This window comes from Triturus cristatus, chromosome 8, assembly GCF_964204655.1.
Source record: "Triturus cristatus chromosome 8, aTriCri1.1, whole genome shotgun sequence".
Lineage (NCBI taxonomy): Eukaryota > Metazoa > Chordata > Amphibia > Caudata > Salamandridae > Triturus > Triturus cristatus.
In genome coordinates this window covers 60,758,402-60,774,539 of record NC_140591.1, presented here as the reverse complement: position 1 = coordinate 60,774,539, position 16,138 = coordinate 60,758,402, and the positions used below count along the sequence as shown (strand labels likewise).

The 16,138-nt window shown below is 42.5% G+C and overlaps 1 long non-coding RNA gene across 1 annotated transcript; it reads right to left on the bottom strand.

The window, feature by feature from the left end:
• Positions 1–942: 942 nt before the first annotated feature.
• On the bottom strand, positions 943–2,822 carry LOC146801326 (uncharacterized). The gene is made up of 4 exons (XR_014968046.1): positions 2,713–2,822; positions 1,518–1,562; positions 1,361–1,429; positions 943–1,055 (listed from the first exon to the last, which is right to left on the bottom strand). It is a non-coding gene; the product is annotated as an uncharacterized LOC146801326 (long non-coding RNA).
• Positions 2,823–16,138: the final 13,316 nt, after the last annotated feature.

Sequence of the window (16,138 nt, the reverse complement as noted above, 5' to 3'; positions counted from 1 at the left end):
GTTTAATTAGTCGCAGTGTTTTTGCCATGCGACCCCACCATAACGCAATACAATAAATAATATCGGGTGGTGTTCATACCTCACTGTGACAGGATATGTTCGGTTCTGCCTTACCCTTAAGAAAGCTAGGCTCTACAGCAGGATGGGAGAAACATGTTTTTGGGCGGCAGATGTTCTATCTTGCTGTACACGTCTATAACAAAGGTCCTGGGAGGAGCTTTAACGTTCATGGAAAGATACATCAAACAATGTTTACATGTGTGGATTTATGAATCCAACATGTTTGGTTTCAAAAATTTACATCGATTGTTAATAACTGTTTTGAGTTGTTTAACCCTTATTGAAGCATGGTCACTCTATATGTCGTAATCACTGATTCACTTGCTACACTGGTGAATAGACTAGATAGGCTGTAGGGTAGTCCGGTTCATGCAATGGCAACCTCCAATTTCTAATGGAGAATAAATTTATGATTTCAAGAGCCTGCACTATGTGTAACTTAAATTTTTAAAGTGTATTGACTTTATAAATATGGGACCTTACTTATGTTGTAAGTGGTGCAACAACCGACTTACACATGCTCAAATTATAATATTTTTTTTAAACAATTTTATTGGGTTTTTTTCTTGTGTGGCACATGACATGCTTCTGTCCTTTGGAGACTGCTGGTGTACCTTTGCACTCTGTATCTTCTTGTTACAGTATAGTTTGGAATTTCAATGCTAACCAAGTAACCAATTATGAGTGTACCTAAGTGAACACTTGGTCAATTGTTTTTAGGAAGCACATAAACTGTGGTTCTGAATTGCTGTAACATAATAAGAATTGACATAAATACATAATAACAACTGCAAACAGTAGGGGAGACCATGAAATGACATACTACTTTCCATTATGGACTCTATAACGAATGCAAGCCCTCTCATATTATTCATATATAATGTTCAAATGTATGTCTTAGAAGCAAAAGAAAAAAAAGTTGCACTTACTAAAAGAATCCAATGAGCACCAGTATTTGTAGGACACACAACGGTTTCCATAGTCTCATAAGGTACCTGCACATTATATAAAGTGGTCATGAATAAATGTACGTGTCTCCTGAACAAAAACCTTGTACACTAACATTATTACTAAGGTATAAATGCCTGTCCAATCGTCTTTCAAAAATAACATTATTGTCTTTGAAGACAAGCAATTAGTGTTTTTCACTCTTTAGACATTTGAAATGTAGACCCTTTTTTAAATTTTGTAATTTCGTATTTGTATGCCGCTTGGACACTTGGCAGTGATTCAAAGTTATGTTGCTAAACCATTTCAGCCTCACAGTGTGACAAGTAACATAAGAAATTTAAATAGTTACCCGAAAAACAGATGATCGATAAGTGCCCATGAAGATTGAGGACGACACTGTCGCCGAAAGTGCTAAACACTAAGGTTAAAAGAAAAAAACATCAATAAACATATTCAGAAAATTGTTTTTTTCTTTGTATTCTTTTTCAAAGTAGAACTATACTTACATTGGGACTTGACAAGCATAACTTTGCAAGGTACGCATCTATTACCTAATAAAAAAAAAAAAAAAAAAAAATACATAGTATTTAACTAATGGTTTATTACAACTCCGGCGTAGCGAAGAACACAAGACTGGCTAAAGGTTAACAGTGGTGGCTCAGACACCGCAACACGAGCGGTACTGCCAGCACACTCAGAGTATGCAATATGGTTGGCGGACTCACCGCAGTACATCAAAGCATGTTATGAGTGTCCTATAAAACAATGGGTACATGGAGGTTACAACTTCATGTACATTGTGTTGTAGCGGAAACCTAGGGGTGCCTACAGTGCCACTTGTACTTAATCCACATGTGGATGTACAAAGGGTGTCAAAACTTGTGCACTATTGTGTGCATGCACAGTAACTGTTGAACGGTATAGAATTTTCAGTACATGTTTTGCAGGACCATTGTGAGGCAAACTCCCTGTAATTACAAGAGGATCAACTGACTACAAATCAAATATAATGTGGCAGGCACGCATGATCGTTGGTGGCTATGGGCAGGGGCGTGCATTAGAGAAACACACCTGACCTTGTATGGTTAAAATTCTTAATCAAGCCGTAAGTGTACACAATCATCTTTTTAATCCTCCTATTTTAATTTTTTCTATTTGTAAATTAGTTTGTATCTATAACATAAAAATTTTGTAGTTAAAAATGAGTTTACATAAAAAACTAAAATTAACTAGTTGATTACAAAATCTCTTAGATGTAATTTTTTTCAGCTTACAGTACCTGTTATTTGGATGTTTTTTCTTTATTAAAACTTATTCTCCATGACTTAAATGTGTTTTTTGGTATACTGAACACCAAAGAAAAGACGTATTATTATTTAAAAAGTTTATTTTTTTTTCAGAGATAAGTCATCATTGAAAAAACTAGCATGAAAATTTAAAAGAAAAATATGTTTACTTTTGACAATTCTAGATTAAATCTCAAATCATTTATTGCAACATTATACCAAAACAATCATTTGTAAATTTTTGTTACAAAAGAACACATTCTATACTCTTAGTTAGGGTCAATTGCTATTACTTTATTGCAAAAAAAGATTCTTAAACGCTTGTTCATTTGTGGTTAATTTTGTATAACAGCAGGATAGTTCTTTATTAATTATTTTATAACATGTGCTGTGTATAAATGATATAAAAGCAAACCTCATCAACTATCCATTGGGGCGATTTTAGTGAATGGAATGAGTAATCGTACAATTTTATGTTTGAAACTATTGCTTCCAAACGTCCAATCGCAGGTTTATTCCATACAGCCAAAAGTTTTTCAACGTCTGGAGAAACTTTATGTTCCAAATCTGTGGATACATAATTTATCTTCAAAAATTTTAACATACTTTAAAAAAATCACACTTGGAATTCGATATTTCAAAACGAATATGTAAAAAGTATTTCACTACATATTAAATTTTTTTTTTTTTTTAAATGTTAGTTCTCTTGAGTAAAACTATTGTAAAACATCAAATAAATATATATTATTCTGGCATTATTGATATGTGGTTTTGAAATCAACCAACCCATGGTTAGAGACTTTGCAACAGAAATGGTAGCCTTTGAATGTGACCGCAAAATCACAATGTAAACTGTCAGGTTCATATGACTCCTTAAAGGCCATACACATAAACAATGCTGTCTCATCTGTCGTGTTTATGATGTTGATTTTGGACACTAAATCCATGTTGGTCTCTCCGACATTAATTTGGTGTTGGAAAAAAAGTTTTATGTGGGCCAGCATGGTCAAATTCCACTGTGGCACTCCGCATTTGTCCACAAATACCCTGCACAACGCTAAAGAGATGTTTGAAAAATTACAATTTCCATTGAGAGTCTAAAACACGCGCCGATTTATCTTAAGCACAAAATTACATTATAAAAAGGTGGATTTCCAAATGCCCCATTTGCGGGCAGAATCTAATAGCAGTGTGCCATACGCTGACCTGAGGGCTGTTGGTCCAACAACTGCAGCAATGTCAATTTGAGGCAATTTAAAAAATGTATTAACTTAAATAATGTAGTGCACGGCGCATATCAGACGTGGATGATGTGACCTCCAGCCAGGCCATGCGGCTTGCCCGGATGGATAATCTGTTGAGGGTAATTGCTGCAAAGAATGAGGACTTGGAAGCGCGCAGTCGGCACAAAAATTAAGCGTACTGGGAATTCCGGAATGAACCAATGTTGGACGCTTTGAGGAATATATAGAAAAGCTTCTTTTATCCTCGGTTGCCACAGAAGCATTCTCCAGCTAGTTCATTGTAGAAAGTGCCTATAGAGCTCTTGGAACGTGGCCGCAGCCGGGGGGGGGGGGGGGGGATCCGAGTCAGATTATTGCGAGACTATTAAACTACAGAGACCGCAATGTGACTCTGCGTGCTGCCAGAGGCAAACAGACCCTGACGTATGATGGGAATTCATTTTCCATATATCCTGACTTTACGCCCATGGTACAAGAGGAGAGGCGTAAATTTATGGAGGTCAAGGCTAAACTGAAAAAGGCACAAATTGACTATGCGTTGCTTTATCCGGCGTGCCTCAGGGTGACATATAAGGGAAATAAGCACTTCTTCACCGCGCCGAATCAAGTGGAAGACTTTGGTAAGCACCTGAAAAGATCGAATCGTACTGGTTGCGGAGGTCCAGCTGTGAAGCGGTTGGTGTCGGAGAGAGAGGCAGAGTACTCCCTGGAGGCTAATGCAAAGGGACACGAAGGGGTCACCCTCGAGACTTTATTGAACACTGGTTTCGAAGTGGCAACCGTTGAGACTGAGGCTGAGTACTGTTGCTACCTGATGATCTAAGCGAGCGAATTATCTTTTGTGCCGGGCACCCCTCTGGCCCCTGGAGCACAAATGTTTCCTTGGGTTGGGTGTGAGCTTCGGCTTGTTTTTGGGGCGAGAGGTGATTGTGCGTCTACTTTGTGGAAGCCCCCAGCGGGTATTACCCTGGGGCGGTTCGCTACGCATCCGAGATGGGTGATGTGGCATATACGATTGTAATGTTTGGATTGGGGAGGGCAGGGGGGGAATACATTGCTGGGAATTTGGGGCTGCTTCAGTGGGAGGGGGTGTGAACCAATGGGGAAGTTGATGGTTACAATATGTTTACCTCCAAGAAGGATGCTAATGAACATGGTCTAGGGAGGATTTTGGCTGAGTTCAAAGTTGTGCATCTCGGATTGTCAAAGAGCCTATGTGATATAATAGGAGGGTTGGCACCATACCATGCTGGAATAATACTTGGGGGCATGTATGTTGATCAGGAGTATGGCTGATTGTACGGTAGGCAGTTTGAATATTGTCACATGGAATGTTCGGGGGCAAGGGGACACGCGGAAGAGGCGAGAATTGCTTGCGAATCTAGACAGGCATCAAACACACATTGCCATGTTACAGGAAACACATTTTACTCCACAGGTGGATGGAGGCTTTGCCACCAAGTGGGCAGAACACAGGATTTTATCCTCCTAATCTTCTTATACGCGTGGGACGGCTATACTTAAGAAAAGACAGGTGGCCTTTCATCTTTTGGGTTCAGTTGGGGATGCACAAGGGAGATATTGTATAGCGTGGGGGAGATTGGGCTCGCTGTCGGTTACACTGGCCTGTTGTTATGGGCCAAATTTGGATGACCCTGCTTTTTTCAATGCACTTTGGCCCAAGATAATTGAGACAGGCTCCTATAATCCAGGGTGTGATAGATTGCACCCGGCCTCCCACCATTACAACAAGGCGCATGTGGATACTCAGGGACACAATTGATGAATATCAATTGGTAGACGCTTGCATGCACACACGAACTTTGATGAAGGCACACATTACACGGCGCAGGCAGCATCATGGGCGAGACTTGATTATTGGTTGTTGTCTAGGGGGCTGGGCCACGTGAACTAGAAGGTGCAACATCTGGCCAGAACATACTCTGATCATGCTCGATTTCTTCTCACGCTGTCCTACACGGACCTCAGGGTGCCGAGAGGTGCCTGGAGGTTGCAGGCCACCATGCTGCTGAAAGAGGTCTTCTGTTGAGGAATTGCTGGAGGAAATACAGGACTTCTTTGCCCATAATAAAGGCTTAGTCGACAGTGTAGAAATTAATTTTGAGGTGTTAAAACTAACGATGCGAGGGTTCTGCATGTCCGAGGTGTTCGGGGTGCTGAAGAATCTCACTAACACATTATACAGGCAGGAGAGGGAGGTAAAATGGATGGAGGAGGAGATGGCACGAAAACCATCTGCCACGTTTCAGAGACACACTCTCCTAAAAAAAATATAGCTACAGCGGAATGGGAGACATGCTTTCAATGGAAATAATGGGGGGCATGCTGCTATGGAGAGGATGACAGACCGGGGAGGTTCATGGCATCCTCATTTAGGAAACCTAGCTATTCTAATTATATCCTGGAGATTGAAGAACTTGAGGGTGAGGTGTACAGGGATACAGCTAACATTCTTAGCACATTCACGAGGCATTACAGGCAATTGTATACCACCACCAGAAAGGATGAGTTAGATATGGAGGGTTTCTTGGGGGATGTGGCTCCGGGGTCGCTTATTGAGGTGCAAAGATAGTTTTTATGTGCACCGTTTGAGTTGGACGAGGTTCTGGAAGCTATTATGGGTATGCAATCCGGGAAAGACACTGGAACGGATGGCACCCCTATCGAATTTTATAAGACGTATATAGATATTATGGACCCCGTTCTGAGTGAAGTCTACTAGGAATCGCTGGAGGTGGGCACCCTTCCTGCATCTATGAGGGAAGCACTTAAAGTCTCGCTGCTGAAGCCGGGGAAATTGCCTCGGCAGTGTGATTCCTATAGACCAGTATCCCTCCTACATTGCGATACTAAGGTAATAGCCAAATTAATTGCCAATCACCTGAATTTGCTCTTGGAAAATTTGGGACTCCCGGAACAGTCTGGCTTTATGCCGGGAAGGGCAACATCTGATAACTTACGGACACTGTTTGCCATTCTTATCAATGTCTCACCTGATTTGCCTCTAACGGCCGTTTTCCTTGACGCCACTAAAGCGTGCAATTTGGTAGAGTGGAATTATATATTTGGAGTAATGCTACGAATGGGCAAACCCAACCTATTTTTGTCCTGGATCAGACTACTATTATAATGTACCAATATCAAAGATACTTATAAATGGACACAAGTCGCCGCCACTTACAATCATGAGGGGTACCCGACAGGGGTGTCCACTCTCTCCACTAGTCTTTGCCATTGCAGTCGTTCCGCTAGCAGTGAAACAGCATAAACATTTTAATGATAAGGCATTGAGATGCAATCTGCGGCAGATCCTTATATCCTTATACGCAGACGATATTACATTATATATCCGGAATCCTCAAGATAATTTTAACCCGACACTGCGGGAGTTACTAGTGTTTGGGAAACTGACGGGGATTCATATTTACTGGAACAAATCCAGTATATTCCAACTAACACAGGCAACGCCTAAATTTACATTGAATTACCCCTTGGAGTGGTGTGATAAGGACCTGCGCTCATTGGGGGTAAGAATGACGAGGGACAAAGACGAGCTTTAGAGATTCAATTATGGTAGTGTAATAACACAAATTGCATACTGTGTGACCCGATGGGTCACGCTCCCCTTGTCCATGGAGGTGGCGAATCTCTTTGATTAAAATGGTGTTCCTGCATCAATTAATCTACTTATTTCAAAATATCCCGTTTTAGCCAGGGAGAAATCTCTTTACGACGCTAATTTCTGAGCCACCGCAACTGGTCTGGGGAGTTCGGCAGCCGAGGCTGCAATGGGAGGTGATTAGTAGCCCATACTCACAAGTAGGATTTGGGGTGCCACACTTTGAACTATACTACCTCAGCGCGCAGGCCCACTACGCTTGGTACTGGGTGACACAGCCAAAGTATATACCACAGGTGGCGGCTGAGCATTGGCTTGCATATCCGATACCAATTTTGCACGTAGGGATAAGACACCAAAGATGGTCACTTGCACGATCGAGGCTTATCGTCAAATTGGGCGCATTTTAAAGCCACACATGCAGTACGCGGCTTTGTTACCACTCACGTACCATCCAAATCTGCCTTTAATGCAGGAGACACTGTGGCATAAGTTCAGGGAAGAAATGAATATTCAGAACTGGGGTGACTTGTATCACGAGTGAAGGTTTCACACAGCAGGGCAGATGTTGCGGTGTCCAAACCAAAGCCCACTTGATCCGTTTCTGTATATGAGGTTGAGACAGGGTATTCAAGCTATTACTCCGAACTTCGAGTGAACCAGTGGCGTGTGCTCCGGTGCAGGTAATTTTGAAGTGCAAGACGGCCACACGATTGGTCTCATTAATTTACAGAACAGTACACAGTCAAAGGGAAATAGCTGACCCGCTCTCTCGTGCACGATGGGATGCGGAGCTTACTGAGAAGCTTTCAGATGAGAAGTGGGAGTATTGCTGTATGAAGACTAAAAGAGTGGCGGCCAGCAGTACACTCCGAATGATACACTAACATTACCTGCCTAGACTATAATACACACAGGTTGAAATGTATAGGTATCGGCTGAGAGAGACGGATAGCTGTGCATCATGTGTGGACCCTGGGGCACATTTTCTGCACCTGGCGTGGGTGTGCCCAGAGGTAAATGCCTATTGGCGACAGGTCTTAGAGGCGCTGACTCATATGGTGCATACGCAGGTTGACCCCACACCATAGATGGCGTTGCTTGGGTATGTCAAGCCGATACAGCCAGCACATAGGAAACCTGGGGAAATCGGGCTCTTGATGGCAAAGAGGAGGGTTATTTGTGGATGGGGCAGGGGCCGAGCCCCGAAATTCAAGGATTGGATTACTGATCTTGTGACATGCCGAGAGAAGCTTGATACATACTCTGAGTTATTGCCTAGTGTTTCTGGTCCACGAAACATATGGGCCCCCTTGACCAGTAATTTGCTTGAGTATGCGCTGGTGACATTGGGACCGAAGACAGGAGGGTTGTCACACTAGAAGGCCGGAGGCTGCGTGTATGGGTATGGAAGAGTACTGGAGCACAGAAATGAAGAGTTGCTGAGTTCTCAGGTGTCGGCCACACACCACTTGGGATAGTAGACTGGAAGGTGTGGTGTGAAAAAATATTAGGAGGCTGACTTACGTGGTTCTAATTGATGATTAAAGTGATGGTGGTGTCATTTAGTACAGTACTTTTGCTACTTGGCCCTCGAAGGTCTCACTGAGTTACTGCCATGTTGAGAAAGTGTATATGTTTATGGCGACAATGCATCAGAAGACATTATTGATGTATTACCAATGCATTGTGTATTTATGCCACATTTCAGAATATGCAACTTTTTGGTAAAAATAAAAAAAAAATTAATTTTTTTTTAAAAAAAAAAATACTAACTCACCCATTGTTCAATATCAATGGTCATATGTGGCCAATAAAATCTGCTGGTAATACTTTTTGAAGTTTTATTTATCCCAGTATGGCCACCAATACGGGAAGAATGAAATTCAAAAAAAATTCTTTTTGCAACTTCTGCACCATTGATCACTTTTGTGCTTTTTCCTCTAACATTGTACACCAAACTGCCATCTATTAGAAAAAGCAAAAGTTAAAAGCATTAACAAAGTATGCATGTCAAATAGAAACAAAATCTAAAAATGTATCTCTAAACATACTCAAACATATGTAAGTAATTAAAATATGTCTACAAACTAGTTGATTCAAAAAACCCATATTTTTTAACACGGGATTTGGTTATGAAGCCATGTAATAGAAGCCATATTTCTAATATATATATTTTTTTTAAAATGTACTTTAAAAAATAAAATGTTAAAAGTTGCACAATTACAAAGTGACCGTAAAGGGCTACGGACAAGGGTTGGAACCTTAATGGCCACAACAAAACAGGCTGGTTGTTTTAGTTTGTGAACTGCTTATTTCAAGTGAGGAAGTCATAAATTTAACATGGAAGTTTTGGCGGCTTGCTTTTGACGGGCTTGGAGAATCTGTTTGTCATTTGTAATTTAGCCTGTAATATCAAAGGCATGCATATTCTCCCTTGCAATTAAAATGTTGTGTTTTCAAACACCTTTCCGTGACGACGTTTGTGACACCAAAAGGATGTTGGAAATGGAGTAAGGGGGGGAACCAGCATTGATTACTTGGTTTGACGGCCTCTGGTTGGAGACCAAGGGTGCATACATATATGGGGCTTCCCTGTTGTTTCCTGTTCAGAATCGCAGGCACCTCAATGTGTGCGACACTGGGTGCATGGCTGAAGAACAAATGTTACTTACCTGTAAACTGTGGTTCTCCAGTATTGGTGTATTTCATAGATTCATCTGCTTGAAAATTCCCGTCGTCGAAGTGGGAGTCAAAAAGCAATAAGACTCATCTATTTTAATATACAAGACTAAAATCCATATATAACTCAACATTATATATTTCATAACAACATACAAAGTAAAATGTACCATAGAATAAGATTGACACATAGGAATGGATTGAAAAAGAAATCAGTTTACTGATATATCCATGAAGTTTTTATAGTCCAAACTTCAGACAATGAGGGTCAAACACCCTCTCGAACCTTCTCCTCAGAGGCTCCGGACCTCAGATGTTATTAGCACAAGAGTAAAAAAAGAGTCTTAGGCGGAGAAGAGAGCCTCTGAGGGGAGGAGGGTGGTTTCGGATGTGAATCTATGAAAGACAACAATACTAGAGAACCACAGTTTACAGGTAAGTAACATTTGTACTTCTAAAGTATTGGGGTGTCTTTCATAGATTCACATGCTTGAATAGACTAGTAAACAGTAATCATAAACCATTAAGTTGCAGTCTCAAAGTTGCATGAAATACAATGACATAGCATCATAGAATCAAAAAAATAAAAACAACCCTAGGAGGAGGGAATTAACAGAGGCTCAACATATTCGAAAAGATTTAGAAGAACTGCTTGGCCCACTGCAGTATAGGTTTCGTTGATTGCCTCCAGGCAGTAGTGACTCGTGAAAGTGTGCCTGCTGGACCACGTAGCTGCCCGGCATATCTGATTAATGGGCACACCATCGAATAAGGCAGTTGTTGGAGGACATCGCCCTTGTATAATGGGCCCACACTCATGATGGAAGAGGTTTTCGTGGTTTCTGATGGCATAACAATATTGATGAAGAAATACAATGTGCAATAGTTGGTTTGGTAACAGAATGTCCCTTACAGAATCGCCCATAGGCAACGAACAGTTTGTCAGATTGGAGAAAGGGTGCTGTTCTGCTGATATAACATTTGAGGCACCTCTTTAAGTCCAAAGAATACAGACTCTGTTCCGCTGGAGATTGCGGATGAGAAAAAATGTTTTTAAAATCACAGACTCATTAAGATTAAAGTCGGACGGCACCTTTGGCATAAAAGATGGTTTTGTTTGAAGAATAAAACAGTCTGATTTAAATTTGAGGAAAGGAGGCTGGATTGTGAAATTGTGCATGTCACTCACTCGACTTGAGGAAGTCAGAGCAAGCAGGTGGGCAACCTTCCAGGTTATGAATTTAAAATCTGCTGCGTGGATTGTCTCAAAGGGCGCATTTATAATTTGCGCAAATACGATGTTAAGACGCCATGTGGGTGGAGGAGGCCGAATGGGTGGAAACATCTTGAAGAATCCCTTATAGAACTGTTCATTCACTATAGAGGAACAGAGAGAGGAAGAGCCGTCATGGAAAAAAAAAAAGAGAAATTGCTGGAAAAAATACTTTTAGACTTAAATGAGAAAGTCAAGACTATGGCAAATGCAAAAAGAAAGGCAGGATGTGTTACGGAGAGGCGTGCACTGGGTGGATGTTAGCAGACGAACACCAATGGCAGAAGCGTTTCCACTTTAGTTTGTAGGTATTCACCGTGGAAGGCGCACGCGCCCTGGCAAGAACCTCTATGCAGGCAGGCAAAATATTTAAGTGACGAAATTCAAGGCACTCGGGTTACAGGCCGACAGTTTTAGCTAACTGGGATTCAAATGGCAGATACAAATGTTGTTAATCGTGAGAATGTACGGCCCGGCAGTGAAGAAGGATATGCTCGCATTGTGAGCAGAGCAGTAACTCTGAGAATCATGCGTTCCGAGGCCACAGGGGAGCAATCAGGAAAATGTGAAATGGCTGTCTCTGCATTTTCCACAAGAGTCGAGGTACCAGCGGGATTGGTGGAAAAGCGTAGGCCAATATCTTGCAACAGTCCCTCTAAATTGTATTCCCGCACGACCGGTTGTGGGTAAGCCAACCTGTGTAAGGCTGGCATTTGCTGTTCTGTGGAGTTGAAAAGAGATCCAAGCACGGGTGACACCAGAGGCTGAAGACGAAATCCAGAGTCGGCTGATGCAACTCCCACTCGTGTATCGATGACGTGGACCGTCTGAGAGAATCAGGCAGAATGTTTGAAATGTCTGGTAGGTGGTCTGCTGTGAGCGTGATCTGATGGAGTATGAACCAAAGCCAGATCTTCTGAGCTATCTGTGAAAGCATCAGAGATTTGTTACCGGCCTGCTTGTTAAGTGCTTGCTGGTGGTGATGTAGGTTTGAATGAGTACTGATTTCTTTGCACAGAATATTGCCATCAGTTCTAGCATGTTTATGTGCAAAGAACATTGTGACAGATTCCACTTGCCTTTGATGGACAATCCTAGAAGGTGACCGCCACACCCTTCCAGGGAGGCATACGTGGTAAGGACGAGTTCTGGAGCCTTTGCCAAGCATGAAGTCACGTCTGCGAGGTTGCGTCCACCAGCACAGAGCTTGTTCGATGAGAGAGGTTACGAAGATACGGTGACTGAATGAACCGGAGAAATGGCGCAACTGCTTGTCCAGTTCTTACTGAATTGGACGTCTCCTCATTCTGCGATGCGGGATCAAAAAAAATGCCGGAGGACGCCATCCACAGAAAGGACTTCTAGATGCAGACTGAAACAGACAGGTTTGATCTGATGTGAGCTGCGAGGAGCAGGATCCGTTTCTGCCGGTGGTCAGAAACAAAAGCCATGGCCATGGAGGGATTGAGAGTAGCGCCTATGAAAGCTGTGTGAAGAGGCGGCGTGAACTTATTTTTTGTATGTTGACTGACATTCACAGAGAGTGGAACAGAGTCCGTCAAAACTGAGTGTCTAAAGATGCCTGATGGTAAAACTTAAACTTGATGAGACAATCATCCAAATGTGGGAAGATTTTAATGCGCCGCAATCGTAGATAGGCCATCACCGGGACAAGGACCTTCGTAAAGACCCGGGGGGCGTAGCGGAGACCAAAGTGCATGACTCTGAATTGAAAGTCTATGTAGCCTACACGGAAGCACAGGTATTTTATGTGGAGTGGTAGAATCGGGAAATGGAAATAGGCATCCTATAGATGAATTATCGACATAAAGTTGTCGATAGAGAAGATGAATAATTTCCCTCAGTGTAAGCATGCATAAAGTCTGATACTTTACAAACTTGTTCAGAGCCCTCAAGTAGAGGATAGGGCGCCACTCTCCATACTTATTTAGAATGAGGAAAAAACGTGAATAGAAATCCAGCCCCTTGTGAGTCTTTGGAATGACTTAGATTGAAGATTTTTGGAGCATGAGTTTGATCTGATGGAAAAGCTCCTTGAGATGAGCGGGAGGAGGACTGATTTTGGGGCTGTTCCAAGTGAATTTGACAAATTCCAGAGCATGGCCTTTTGAAACAATGTCCAATACCAAACGTTCTGAAGTTATTTGTGACCAATTTGAATTTAATTTCGAGATTCGTCCTCCAACTCTGATGGGGGGGGGGGGCCTTTAGTCTGTTGTTGATAAGACTGAGGAAAAATGCTGATTTCCTTTATTGTTTGAGCGGTATTGTGTTGATCTGCCACAAAAGGAGTAGGTGGTGCTGCGTCAACGAGCACCCAGAACAGGCTGTTTTTTAAACTTAAGTGTGCCAAAGGGAACGAGCTAATTCTGTGTACTTATTTATTATTTGGAGCACATAATCTACGTGATGGCAAAACAGCAACTCCCCATCAAAGGGCATGTCGAGTATTTTTGCATGTAATTCATGGAGAAAAGAAGTAGAGCGAAGCCAAACATGCATCCTTAGAACAGCTGCCCCAGCTAGCTGGCGAAAAGCAGTTGAGGGAATATCCACAGAGCAATCGATGATCTCTGAAGATGCTCTTTCTCCCTCCTGACAAATTTTGAGAGCGTCCTCTCTAGAGTGCTCTGTGGTGAGGTTAATGAAAGCAGCCTTGTCGTATGACATTTGGTGGTCGTATAGACCCAAGATGGCCAGGGTATTCGCTGCTCTGACAGTTGTAGAGGCCTTGGTTGAATATTTTATTCAAATGGCATCCAAGCGACGAACATCAAGGTCAGGTGGAGAGGTAAGCAGAGAAGAGTGATTCTGTGAGCGACGTTGTGCCGCATGAGTGATCACAAAATTCTTCTTTGCCTGGGATACCAGGCAAGCAGGAGAAGAGTCTGGAGCCTTATTTTTTTTCTCAAAACCACGTGAGAACTGCAGGAATTCTATTTGGTGTTTTCATCAATTTCATACCCTTGTTCCAGATGAAATCAACTATGGGCACAGCCCTAACATGCTTCTGCAGCTGAGATTTAAAATCATATCAAAAGCAATCCTCCTCTCTCACTACCATTGGGAGATGAAAACGCTGTGCATCCCTTTCCATCAATTGATGGAAAACTGTAATATCAACAGGAGGAGAATTCACTGGTGAACCCGGAGGCGGAGCCTGAGAATAGATCTGGAAATGGTCCCAGTCAGCCATAGTATCATCATCATCGTCACACAGGAGTTCACCGACTTCTGTAAGCGGAAGGACGTCAGCGTCACCCTCTGTAGGCGGTACTTGTAAAGGGACGGTTTGTGTTGGTTCCGCCGGCGTCTGCGTAGGAGCTGGAGTATTCGTAGGCGATTCTCGTTGAGAGCCGTGGGAAAAAAATGGGAAACGGCGGTTGTAATCCTCCAACATAAATTGGAGATGAAAAATTAGGGATAATGGCAACTGTGCCATCATAATCTGCGCTGGAGGTTCCTCCTATTGCTGCTGACAATAATGGTAATCCTGGTCCTCATCGTAAAAACCTTGACATTTTATGAAAAGGTCAGATGGACTGCGAGCAGCCCGGAATGTTGTATGTATGTCATCATCCGAGTCAGAATCCTCCTCATTGTCAGTTGAAAACATTTGTGGCGGTGGTTGAGTGGCTGGTGGCACTGTAATGTAATCCAAAACAGTGTGACGACGCCGCAGGAGCGAATCGTCGACAGTAGCAGGCGTTGGCGTAGAAACAGGCACCAATGGAAGAGATATAAAAATTGGCGTGGACAAGAGACCTGCCGTCAACGAAAGAGACAACGCCGTGGACGAAGCCACCGTGGACGAACCCACCACCGTCAACTAATCCACCACTGTCGACCAAGCCACCAGCGTCGATGAAGCCGCGGTCGACAAAGCCACCTTTGACGAAGCCGCCGCCGGCAAACCCTCAGTCACCGTCGACGATGAGGAGGATATATTATTCAAGATCGACGATGAAGATTTAGATGTTAACGGGACAGCCACAGGTTTCTTAGTTGTCGACAAAGATATAGGAATCGTCGACAAGATAGCTTTCAAGAAGACAAAAACCAACGTCGACAAAGATAGCGTCAACGAAGCCGCCTTCGACGGCATAGGGAACCTGCTGAAATCCGTCGTCAACAAAGTAGTAGAAGCTGCAGATTTAGACAACGGAGTGAACGTTGACGGTCTGGCACGTTTATAAGAGGAAACATGCGCTGGGAGAGCCAGAGACGCCTGAGAGTGTAATCTCGGGGGCGTGGGTGTAGCAGCATAGTGTATTGGCACTTTAGCAACCTCCGAAACTTGAAGCTTTCTCTTTTTAAGAAAGGGGGAGGGCAAGTCATGCACACTGCTACCTACGCTTAGAGGAGGCACCAGGGCGTCCATAAGCCACACTTTTACCATCAAAGAGAGGATTATCTGAGACTTTCAACTTCTGTAGCCACAGAAGGAGGCGTCCCTCTCTATACTTTATAGTCTTCTGAGAAAAAGTCATGCAAATTATGGAGTTTCCTACCATATGTTCAGGGTAGAGGCAGTATATACACTTCTCGTGAGGGTCCTCTGAATAGAGTCTCTACTTGACACAAGAAGCGCAAGGACGGAAAAGAGACTTCTTACTTGAAGACATCAGGAAAAGTTGAAGATATACAAAACCAGACAAAAAAAAAATGAGCAGAGCTTAGGGAGACTCCCTTCACACGACATGCGTTAGAAAATCGGAGGGCCAGAGCCTCTGAGTAGAAGGTTACAGAGTGGGTTGGTGCCTGATTGTCTTGTCATTGTCTTATAAAAACGACCTGGATATGTCAGTAAAGTGCTTTCTTTTTTAATCCATTCATATGTGTCAATCTTATCCTATGTTACTTTTGAGTTTGTATGTTATTTTGAAATATATAATGTTTATTTATATATGTATTTAATTCTTATATATTTGTACATATTTAAATAGATGAGGCTTGTTGGCTTTTTTATGTACCGTGGGAC